We start from the raw sequence: 13,008 nt of genomic DNA, 5'->3' as shown, positions 1-13,008 counted from the left end.
TTGGAATTACCAGCATTTATGTATTTTAAGTATTAAAGTATTTTTTTAACAATAATGAACAAACATAATCTGTGTTAACACATATTATTGTATTTTTCTTGTCCGTACTGAATACATCATTCAAACATTTGCAGCGTGAGTTGGAAAAAGTATGTGAACCCCTAGGCTAATCACTTCAACAAAAGCCAATTGGAGTCAGGAGTTAGCAAACCTGGAGTACAATCAATTAAATCAATTGTGTGTTATTAGGTTAAGCATTGTGGTTGTCTATACCTTGTGACTTAGATGTAGATCAGATCACATTTTATGTACAATTAATGCAGGAAACCAGGTTATCCCAAAGGGTTCACTTACTTGCCACTGCATATCTTATAGCCAGATGCATCTCATATTATATATAGACCATCATGCAAATAATGATTAATGTAAGCATTCTTTATGTTTCAGTGAAAGTGTCCCTTTAAAGTTTGTGCTTTTTAATAGGAACAATAAATGTTTTTGGAAGATTTACAGAAGGGCTGTGGTTTTAGGGGACATCAATTACCAAAGATTAGGGAAGAGACCTCTGGAGTCTTGAAAGCTTATGTAACTTTATACCTTGTTCAGTTAGTCCAATAAAAGCTATCAACTTCTATTGAAGACTCCATTGTATCTTGGGTTAATGTAAGGTTTTATACAAACTCAGCTCTAGCTTGCAATTCCACTCTTATGGGATGCCTGGCCTCATGCTTGGCTCAAGCCAACACTGGTTTCCCTAGCCACACTTCTTAAGATTCAATAATGGAGAACCTGCTAAAAGCCATTACGATTTTATGAAAATGTTTAGATCATAATGAGGGCAGCACACAATAACCCCAGAAAAAAATAGTTAAACAGTAGAAAGATCCATGAAAGCTTCCAGTCCTTGGAATCAACTTGTTCCCATGGTCACTGGTATTTACATATTTAACTAGCTTGAAAAAAGGGATATATTCACCATGTTCAGCCATTTAAAAAGGTCGCTAATTACATTCATCAAGGTCAAGGGTTTTCCAGGTTTCAAGGATGATTGCTTGAATTGCATGTTGCATATGTGACCGTCAAGCCATTCCCTCCGACCTCCAATCCACTGCTACCTTTCTTACCTATCGCACCTTTTCTGACTCGGCTTGACTTAATTTACTAAAATTCTTGGGGCTTAAGTATAGAGTGTTGTTCACAGTTTAATCCATGCAGAAATGACATGCACAGGAACTATATTATCTGAGTATTAAACTCACTGAAACCCCTCTGTTACAAGTTTACAATTTGTGATTTCTACCCATCTAATTTCAAATTGAAATAAGCCTGTTAAAAGAGATAATTAATAGTTCTTATCATATGGTTATTAAACATGCTAATGTATCAATGTTGTAACCTTCAAACCTTCAGACTTTTCTGATAAAACCTTACAGCAAAGAGCATAATAATTGGTAGATCTTGCATTTTGCTTTAACACCCATTAATGCCCCGTAATATGAGACTATAATTGCAATTTAGCCAATAAATGTTAATAATTCTTTATAAACCATATTTATTCTGCTCATCCACAGAACGACAAGTGATATTACAGAGAATGAATTTATAAGTACCTCAACAGTCTTTAACCTCTGTACCTAGCAATATTTAAGGGGTGAGAAGCAACAGTAATTTCGATTCCACTCACAAAGGAGTAAGCAGAATTTTAATGAGTAAAACTACTCTATTAGGATGGCAACAAGTAAGGTTATATACATTTTTTTAATAAACAGCAAATTTTACAATGCAAAATAGCATTTATCTATAGTTTTGTCATTGACCCTATAGCGAACCAGCTAGTTTGCACATGCATGAGGGTTTGGTAAAATCAGTCTCAATTTAAGATTATGGTCTCTGGTCCTAGATTAAACTAATTCCAAAGAGGCTGAAAAATTTGGGAAGCCTATCATTGCTTGAGCCTAAAACAACTAATATAACCTAGATAACACTTATTTTCCAACTGATCATCAATGAATGCACAAGAGTGTCCAATAATATAGAATTACTATTACTACAAAAAAAGCTTGGTGTGCTATAGATATCCTGTAATACAAATCTGATGACACACTATGCTCACAAAGTTGAGATAATAGCATTGTTTTAATATTTAACTCACATAGATATAGACAGCTATTTCTAGAGGTTGGATCAATAGTTACCTGAGTACTGACTGTTAGAGAGATACAACATGCATTTAATGAGGCATACACAAATGAGGAAAAACATGGCTCCTGACACACATTGGTAGAATAAGCAGAAAATCAATAACAACATGATAGCGATGCCAAACTGTCCCTGTGCCACCAGGTTATATAGGAAGATAATTTGCTGGGCACAAAGTGCATGAACATTATGGAAATAGGATTGCAGTAAGAAGGAGAGCATTTACATGAACTTACGGGTCCCCTTCCTCGGGTGTAATTACAGTTGAGATAGAGGTTGCCATAATGCAGGATGGACAGTGAAGTTATGGCAAGCCTGACAGCATTGAAAGCAGAGGCCAACGTTGGTAGACATGAGGACACATGGCCCTGTTCCTCTGCATAATGTCAATGCACATCTCTATTGCGCAAGTGTGTGCAATGTAACTATACCAGATGAAGCACAGATGCTTTAACCCTTTAAAAGAACACTCTAGGCACGCAAATGAAAGTTAATGTACTGCCATAAAGAAGCAGCTCAGTGTGGTGTTTGAGCAGGAAAAGCCATCCAGAATATCACATGACTGACAACAATGGCGGCTTCCAGGTCTACAGATAAAGGACATTTAGATAAATAGATAAAATCAGGTTTTGGTCAGTGCTAATTACGTTACAGCACTGCGCATGGAGGAAAAATATTTTTTTACTCCTTAATGGAATTCACGAAAGGCTTGCATGTATATTTCCTTTACATTTGCCCAGGAGGTAAGAGAAGGGCTCAGGGCTGGAGATATTACACAAGACTACACACTATGCATCATTTAGCTCTAGCACTTCATGCACAAATAATTCAAACTGTGAGTTCTTGTTGCGATGTTGCTGTCTCCATTTGCACATCTGCCGTTTTTCTCATCATTTTATGTTAAGGGAGCTACTAGTATAGTAGCATCATTTTACCAATAGAGAGTAAAACCACAATGAGTTGTAAAATATGTACTATTTTTCCTGTGATGTCTTCAATTACTTTTAAAATTATGCAGAGACAATCCACTTTGTAATATAAATTGTGTGGTTTACCACTAAAACAAGTAAAGATATATTTAGGCGATGCATGCTTTGAAAACCATTTTATACATTGTTTTTTTATCGTTATTATATTCATGTAAAAACAAGTGTAGTTTCCTTCTTTGCTTATTAGCACATTAGTGGTGAGCTTAAATAAAGGGAAAGAAATGTAACAACTAAAACATGAAAAGAAGTCTTGTAGTTAGTTTCATTTGAAAGAATGTGAGACAGCATATTCTTATATTATAACTGGACCCTTACTTCTTCTATGAACTTTAACTTTATGGGTTTGCTCCATTCTGACCTTGGGTCTGAGTGAAGCCTTGCTTCTCAGGATCTCTGGGTCAGTTTCTCCTTTCTGCCTACTACTCACCCAGTCCCTTACACAATAAAGGCTGTTTGGGGTTAGCTCCATCCATACATTCAGTTAGCCCCACCCCTACACATAGACACTCCTCAGAAGAAGAGCTCCAGGAGCCTACCCTGGGAAGTTCCCAGGTCTGCACTTGTTACTTTACAAATACATATGTGTGCTCACAATAAATGTCTCAAGACAGGCCTAGGTGGGCCATTTAAATGCCATCTAGAGCAGCAGATCTGGAGCTGCAGCTTGCGGTCTGCTGCTGGATATGCCCTGCCGTGGATAAAAATGAAGCGTGCAGCTGCACCTGTCCAGTCGTTGGCCACATTTACATCAGGAGGCTGCTGGTGCCGGGACACCTCAATAACATGTTTTAGACATAACTAGTTCTTTTATTACATTGTTTTGTCACTTTTGTATATTCACATACATACGCACATATTACTGGGGGGAACTATGCTAAAACAATGCTAAAAATAAAGTGTCCTCTCTGCAAAACAAACTCACATTACCTGTGAATCTGACAGATACCTAAGGAGTGGTTTCTAGACAATGTATTATCCAAATGAGGCTGAAGTTTCCACTTTACTATATTTCAAGACTGTGAATGACACAATATCAAACATGCACATGATCAGTGTTGACATCCAACTAACAGACCCAAAGTTCCTGTCAATGACCCCAGTACAATGCGTTGCAGAAAACTTCACAAAGGTTCAGTTCTTTATCATTCTTTCCCCTTTCTGTAACTTTTTTGTTGCGCATATTTGCAGGTTCTGACCAAACCTCAGGGCTGAGCAGCCCCTCCTGCCACACAGGTGCCTCATTAATGGTGTCCAGAGAAGGCTTTAAATTGCATAATAGTCTCACTGGGTTAAAATGCAGTGCAGTCCCACTGATTCAGCAATATATGGCCACATACTGTAACGGAATTCCCAATATTCATGCCTCAGACAGGTGTTTTTGAATGTATGTGCTGATTCTTGCTTTGTTTTGTTGACATTTGAGAATATGGTTTTTATTGGCTATACAAATCTATGGTTCACAACTATGTTGCCAAATATTTAGAGTCCCCCTTTTATTCTAATCAGGTCTGCAGATTTGGGGCTAGAATAAGTACAGCCACCTTGACTAGGAACATTTATAAATATGTTGTTGCATATACTTTTATATTCAGATACAAACAATCTATATGAGTGTCAGCCGCTATTATCTACAATTGCCACTATGTTCAGCCAACCTAATACTGGGGATTTACAGTAGACCTGTCAGACCTCCAATGATGCCCTATACCAGGGAAGCTGGATGTCTTCTCATTTACCCTTATGGCATTTAATGCACAGTATTTTAGGTCATAGAGTGCACAGCCGCCAGTTGGATAAAATGAGAAGAAAACATCCAGCTTGCCTCTACAGTGTGACGGCGTAGCACGCAGTTGCATATATCCAGGAGAAGGCCGAATGTATGTCATCTACCAGTCGCTGGCCTTAAAGAACCATTCTGACCCATTTACTTAGAAATGAACGTAGAGTGGTGGCGACGGCCAGGATAGATATTTGGACCAATTTTGGAAAATAGATCCTTTTTCTCCATGGTCTTTTATGCAAATGGTATCGGTATCAGTGCGATTAATCATTTTAAAAGATCATTAGAAGAGCCCTTTCTCTCAAATAATTACAATATTCACCCTTTCGTGAATTCTCCCTTTTATCTGAGCCAGCGTAAATGATTGTCAATTTATCTGTCAAATGCAAGCCGTTATTATCTCTAGTGAAATGTGTGTGCAACATTTCAATTTAACATTTTTTTTAAATCTATTTTTATAGGGTCAGAATTATTTACATAACTATTGACATGTTATAGGAGCTGGTTATTTTGGGACTTTTAAGAGTTTTCTTCTGAAGAGATGTGTCAGAAGAACAATGGTTTGGAGATTTGTATACTTCATTCAATCAGAGTACAGAATTCCAGTGACATTAATGAGTGGTTATTTCCTGCCATCATTTAATCAAATGTGACAATTATAAGAATTCCTAAATATTTTGTTATGGTTATTTTATAAATATTAGAAAAAAAATTAAACAGCTGTAAGGGATTTTGGTAATATTTTGTTGGTAATGCAAGGGAATATTTCCTTTCTTTGTTCAGGCTGCATTCAGTGAAAGGTGCTAGTATTTATTTACAGTAGAGAAAATATTTAACCCCTTAATGACAAAGCCCGTACATGTACGGGCTCAAAATACATTGTTTTCAATGGGGTTAGGGACTGCCCATTGTCCTTAAGGGGTTAACAAGACATATTGGCATACCATATTTGGTCTGGAGAACTCCAGGAAAAGCGCTGATTCTCCAGGTTAATACTTGAATCCTCCGGGTCGCGGGAGTAAGATCTTGACACGCAACACTCTCAGCTCATTTCCCCATTAAATGGGGGGTGTTTTCCACAATGTCAGTGGAATGCCTACTAACATCGGGGGAATGACCCCAACATCAGCAGGACCGCTCACTGATGTCAGTGGGCAGTCTTGGCCACGTCCCGCAAGGGTAGGCTTCTGGTAGCCGGAGCCGACAAGTTCCCAGGTATGCATAGTGGTACAGAAGGAGAAGAGATCTCTGCTCTTGTAAACTTACAATCTACTGGCTAATATTGCATATGCAAGTGTTACACACATTACATGTATTCCCAGCTGGTGTTTCTCACCATATTAGCCACTAACACACCCCATTCTCCTCCTATCCACATGAAATGCATATTCAGCCAATGTACTTTTATCATGTTGTGACTGTACTTGGGTGTCAGTGGGATGTTCTCTGTGAACATAACAAAACTATACAATCACATAAAGACGAATCTCTTGGAATATTGTTGTCAAAATTGCGACTATAGTTCTATGAACATTATATGCTTAGCAGACAGTGGTAAAAGGTGTATATTATGAAACGCATCATGCATATTGTATATATATACATGCATACATTATTCCTACATTGTTATATATATATATATATACACACACACATTTTTTTTAATTCTGAATGCAAGATGCTTCTCAGGAGTTGAACATGGAAACACAGAATTTGACAGCAGATAAGCATCATTTGGCTCAACCGCTGAGTTAGAGATTTAAACAGGTTTAGGATAATCATATCTATCCCACGCATGTTTAAATTCCCTCACTGTATTAGATTCTACTACTGCAGCTGAGAGGCTGTTCCACTTATTTACCAATCTCTCAGTAAAACTTTCTTGGATGGCTGTCTTCCTACAGACAATGACCACAGAGATACCGTTCTCCTCAGTACATAGTACATGCTCATTTCAACATTATATCTTTGTGCTACACTTTGTGGCCCATCATACCTAACAATAATACAACATCATTTACTCTATGTAGAGCTCAGAGGTTATTTCTACATATTTTGAAGAAGAGGTGGAAACTTTATGAGACCTTACTTCTTTTTTTCTATGAATACGTCGGCCTACTATAAAGGTATCAAACTACTAAGGGTTACATCTAAGACAAAAGTTGTGTACACCAGATTCCAACACAGTTCAAATGTATCAAAAATGCAAGATACAATAGTGCTTTTGTCCAATGTAGATAGCTACCTACTTAGTCAATTAACAGCTAAAACCTGGAAAATTAATTATTTGTGTTGCAGGCTTTTCTTAAAGTAAAAAAGCCTCCTAAACAATGCATATGAACGTGCTTTCATATGCATTATTTAAAAAACAAAAAAGGTACTGAGCTTGGGTAGAAACTCCAGAGGTGCAGATATCCACCCATTCCATGCGCCATCCGTTCTTTGCTACTGACTGGCTGCCATGCAATAACACTGGAGAGACCTCCAGGTATAGGAGTGAACAAAAAACTGATATCTTTATTGGTAATTACATGAAGCTTAGCAAAAAAATATAACAGGAACTTCTTATATTAAACTGCCCTGATGGATTTAATACCTAAGGTGGTACGCTGGGATACAACTTCATATCCTATTGATCTGCGCAAAGAAGGTGATGAGAACATGGTAGACCTGGAGGAGCAGCTGATGGCGCCAACCTGGGTCACGTCTAGAGCAGTCAACAGCAGAAATACGTCACCGGCCTAGAACAATCCAAAGCATTTACTGATCTCACTTTTCCTTACATCACAATAACAAAAGCTGCCTGAATTAAAAACAATTAGCAGCTTAACAATGGATGGATAATTCAATATGGAGGAATATTCATGCAGACAGGAAGTTAATTTATGTTTCCCCATAGTATACACACAGAATTGAGTTTTAAAGCTTCTTTTTAATCCGTAAATGCCATTACATACGTTTATTTTGCCTTTTTTATATAGGATATGATAAACATGACAAATGTGCATTGTCACAATCCCTTTATCTCCTAACAAATCACAGTACTATTGTTAGGGACATTTTGTTGCTTTCAATAGAAAGCCAATACAATAGGTAATTGTTGTGAGTGGCTATTAAAGGGTTACTATTTGAAGACTCCTGGGGTTAGCTCGTATATACACTACTGTTGAATAGTTTGGGTTTTTGAAAGAAAAGAACATTTTGTCCATTAAAATAACATGAAATTGATCAGTAATACAGTGTAGATGGTGCAAATGACTATTGTAGCTGGAAACAACTGATTTTTAATGTTATATCTTTATAGATGTACAGAGGCCCTTTATCACTCCCATCACTCCTGTGTTCCAATGGCACGTTGTGTTCCCTAATCCAAGTTTAAGTTTAAAAGGCTAATTTATCATTGGAGAACCCTTTTGCAATTATGTTACAACTAGAAATATATTACCATTCAAAGGTTTGGGGTTTTATTTACCCATTATATATTATATATATATATATATATAATGGGTAAATAAAACCAGATTTTTATTTGAATATTATTATTCGGTAGTACTACAGACTGCATTGTCTGAACATGACTGAACATGATATGTCATTTATTAACCATGTGTCACTGTTTTGGCAATCTAGATATCTAAGTAAACATACGCTGTTAATAATTGATACAACTTTTGGTTAATTTGAAACAAAATACGTGCAGAAATCAGATTTTATATAATAAAGTAGCTTGTTATGGTTTTTTTTTTGTTCTTTATATCTGACTCAGATTTTCTAATTGGTTATTGTTCATCTTGATTACCACATGCTAAATATAAAATAATTATACAGTGTTTAGTGAAAACACCAATCAATATACAGTGACATTGTTATTTCATTAACTGGTAGCGATGAAATGCCACTCTGTTTGTAATTACAAATCATGTTATTTTACTCCTTAGTAGGGGTCCTACTTGCGTTTAATATGTTTGAAGCTAAATTTGTAAAGATTTTCACAAAAAATGTATTTCTGAATGTAAAGTGTGCTAATGGAAAATGTGTGTGTAATAAATGCAATATGTTATTATTAAAAGAATAATAAGATTATATCATGTGGCACATTTGAGGCAACTGGTTGTGTATTTTCTGTGAAAGGGTTTACAATATATTACATACCCCCCAAGTGTCCCTTTTTAGGTGGAATAGTCCCAGGGTTTCAGACCCCACTCCCTGTTTACTCCCTTGATCGGGTATAACACCATTCTTTAACCCAAAAAGTCACAATAATGTGGATATGTAGTGTTCATAAATAAAACTGCATAGATTTATCTTTTTTTCATTCTCTAATTTCCATCTAACTTGGGCACTTAGTTTTATTTTAACACCGTACATCATTTTATTATTTATCATATTTCATTCTAGAATAAGCGGGGCTTACCTGGTTTTACTGAGACGTTTTTATTGATTTAAAAGCATTATCGTCTTAGTGTGGATCTCTGTGTCTAGTCATTGTAGATATTATTTTTAGTGCAAACATGTGATTTGATTAAGTATTCCTGGTAAATTGTTCTTCGGTAGTAATTCAAGAAACCAGGAGCTGCCACTAGACTGAGATAAGAATAGTTAAGAATAGTCTTAGTTAATTCCAAACATAGTCTGGTGCCAAACACAAACAAAATCACTAGGTCCTCGTTGCACCTTGGCCCAGATATAGTTTTTTTATCCACTTATAACTAGTCTAAGTGCTGAACCTGGGGTAAACACGCTCCCGATTTGGATCTAAATTAATAGTAGGTACGGACCAGTATAAAAAACCTGTAGGGCATGGTAAGTAAGTTTTCATACTCATGGGGCTAGTATATCTTGACATGGCATAGCAATAATTAGGAGGTTAGAACTAATGGGTAGCAGACAGAAGTATGTCAAACTTAACAGCTTCAGATAACAAATGGGTTCTGCTTTGACGCCACAAGCCCCGAGTATAGCGCAATAAAACATTTTTATTGTGCAAATCTAGATTTTCGTCCATGCCACGACTGAACTGGGAAATACACTCCCTATGCTTCACAGTCCTCATAAAATTCTCACCCACTTCATAAAAATCATTAGAGATGAACAACTCTATTAACTACTAATAAAAATGGCATAAAGTCCTTTAATTGTTATCCTTTAAAAACTAGTCTGGTGTACTTCAACAGTTCATTTAACCCTTTACTCACAAACAAAAGGTTTTATCTGAGTATTTTTTATGAACGAGTATCTTAACATTCCTCCTGTGTTAAGCTCGGCGCGCCATAACATTCTTTGCAGAGTTGCATTAATAAAATCTCACTGTGGAGACACCTGTGCTATAATTATTATTGAATTCCATTGGTAATATAATTCATTTATCAAATGGATCCATCTATATTCTCAGCTTGTAATTTCAGCCAAAGGTGTTCTGAAGGTTAAAGTTCCACCAATTGTTTAAAACCTTTGAAGTATTACCACAAATCTATGCACAGATTGGTAATAAATTAAGAATGCCACACAATGTAGTTTTAACAAATAACACTTTTTTTTAATAAACTCCACCTGGCTTATTAGAAGAGCAGGAACCTACAGCAGATGCTGAGGGAACTAGAACTACACCCTTTAGTCTTTGGGACCACCTACATGTCCTTTGGGTCTTCTGTTTTTGACAGCTGAGCCTACCTTAGCGTATGACGTACCAACAGTGACTTACCCTTCTTTTTTTTCTTCCGACCTGCGTATGATTTTTATTGTCCCTTGCTCTGTCTTTGTAGATGCCCCCTAGTGATATAGGAACAGAGGAGAAACACATTGTCTCCTTCTGGAATTTTGGTTGTGATGTATTCAGGTTATTAAGCTTCTTTGAATAAATTGATTTTTCATGTTTAAGTTTGGTGAGAGGGAAAGGACTGCAATGCTGGTGTGGATAATTTTTCTTATAGTTTTTTGAGAGTTGTGAAAGGATTATGTGTAATGTATAATCTAATGCTTTGCCATCACTGTGAAAATTAGAAACCAAGTTCTTTTGAGAACATGATAATTTGTATATCTAATCGCATATCATCCAATAAAAAGCAGACAAAGACAAAACCCAGGAAAAAACCCAATAAATGTATGATATGATTTTTATATTATTATTATATTATATATATTATTATTAAAATATTTCATTGCATGATACCCAATTTGAGTTCTATGGGACACAGCCATATCCCAACATGTCCACACGCTTATACTGTCCTATTATGCTTTCCATGTGTACTTGTCAGTGAAGCCTTGGGGAATTTAGTGTTTGAAAAGGACCTCTTAGCAATGAATTTATCCTTTCATTCCTGCACAGAATCGATAAAAGGTATGCCTGAAATCTCTTAATCTCATGATAACCTCAAGCCACGATGCTTAATCTTTAAGAAGTCAGAAAGAAAGACGGTGCTCTTCAGATTCCTGTAAATCAGCTTTGAGTACATCCAATGTAATGTCAGATCAATGGTCCCCTTTGAGTAACAATAGTTTAACTGCATGCCTCAAAGGTGAATACCAAGAAGCGTTGATTGCATTTTTTCCTATAGACACTGCCGGTTCTCTTGTCTTGTTCTGTTTCCAAATAGATGTATCTCAAACAAACCTACAGTTACCAAGCAACACCGCGTAAAGTGTCTCTCTTGACGGTTGTTAAATAAATCTCCCATCATCCTCAGGCAGCCATAAAAATTAAGATAGAGATCAATGGCTGTGAGATTCTCAAACTTTATGCAAAGTAAGTAAGTCTTTATAACCAAAAAAAGTGTTGGAAAGTATGGAAAATTAAATATATATTTAATTTCACTTCCGTATTAAAGCATCCTAGTTGTATATTACTGTATGATTTTTGTATTTTGTTGAGCTGTCTAAGATTTCCATGTTAATACAGTTTTCTAAACTAGAAAAATAAATCATAAAAATGGGTTTAGTTTTTGATCACGTATATTTGGCGCTTTCTCCACCCCTAACTAAAACATTTTTTGCAAAACACATCTCCGCGCATGTGTTATACTTGCCTCCGGTCCGGTGCTGGATTGAGGAAAGCTGACCACTGAGGAGGGCAACTGTAGCTACGGGGCTACAGCTTCTGTGACAAGTAAGTGATTTGTTTTTTTTATTTATTTTCATTTAAAGTACTGACAGATTCTTTTATAGTGTGGCGGCCAGGGATAGCAAACTGTCTTTTTAAATGCAAATTTATCAAATAACTATATAATACATAACATCCATTTTTTTTGTATTTACATTTGTTGATGATCTCAATGCTAAAGGCACATCATAAATGAACATTTAAAAAATTATTTTCACAAACAAAACCATCAGTGCACTTCGTAAAGGTCTCAATATGAAAAGTATCAGGAATTAATAGGGTTGAGACATAAGATGACAGGAAAGTATTTATGTGACATTTCATTTTCCTAGTTTGTGACTTTACACATTTAAGTGATAACAAATAGAATGATCATCAAATCCAGGCCATGAAAGGCCATCCCTTGGGCTAATGGCCAATAGCCAATATTGTGCCGCTTCAGGTGGTGGCCCCATGTCATTCGGCAATTGCTGGCCTAAAAGTGCCACGGCTGTTTAGTCATTCCCAGTCACACCCTAAGTAAATCAATGGAATCCAGTGAGGCTCATGCCTGGGTTCATACTGGCTGGATTGTACGGTGGTAGTTGGACCCCTGATTATAACAGCTGGGCCATCTTTTAGAGAACGTCTGCAGTAAAGGTGACAAAAAAGCAAAGAGGAAGGAAATTACACTTGTGAAATAAACCATGGCTGGATTCTTTGATGTCCTAATTAAGTCAAAAATCTAATCATGGAGGCCATAATATCCCTATTTATGTTTGCAAAAACATCACCCACTGCCTTTCCCCACATCCAAATATTTTACAATATCCACAAAAATAATTGTTTCTTATTTTGATGCACTTGAAACCACAATGCTAAAACAATATAAAAAATCCCTATGCATCCCATTGTAGTTTTTTTAACACACGTTACCACATTATAAACACTTGTGTATAACA

The sequence above is a fragment of the Spea bombifrons genome, chromosome 5 (assembly GCF_027358695.1).
Source record: "Spea bombifrons isolate aSpeBom1 chromosome 5, aSpeBom1.2.pri, whole genome shotgun sequence".
NCBI classification, from domain to species: Eukaryota; Metazoa; Chordata; class Amphibia; order Anura; family Pelobatidae; genus Spea; species Spea bombifrons.
The sequence above is the reverse complement of the archived record's forward strand: the minus strand, read 5'-3'. Positions refer to the sequence as shown.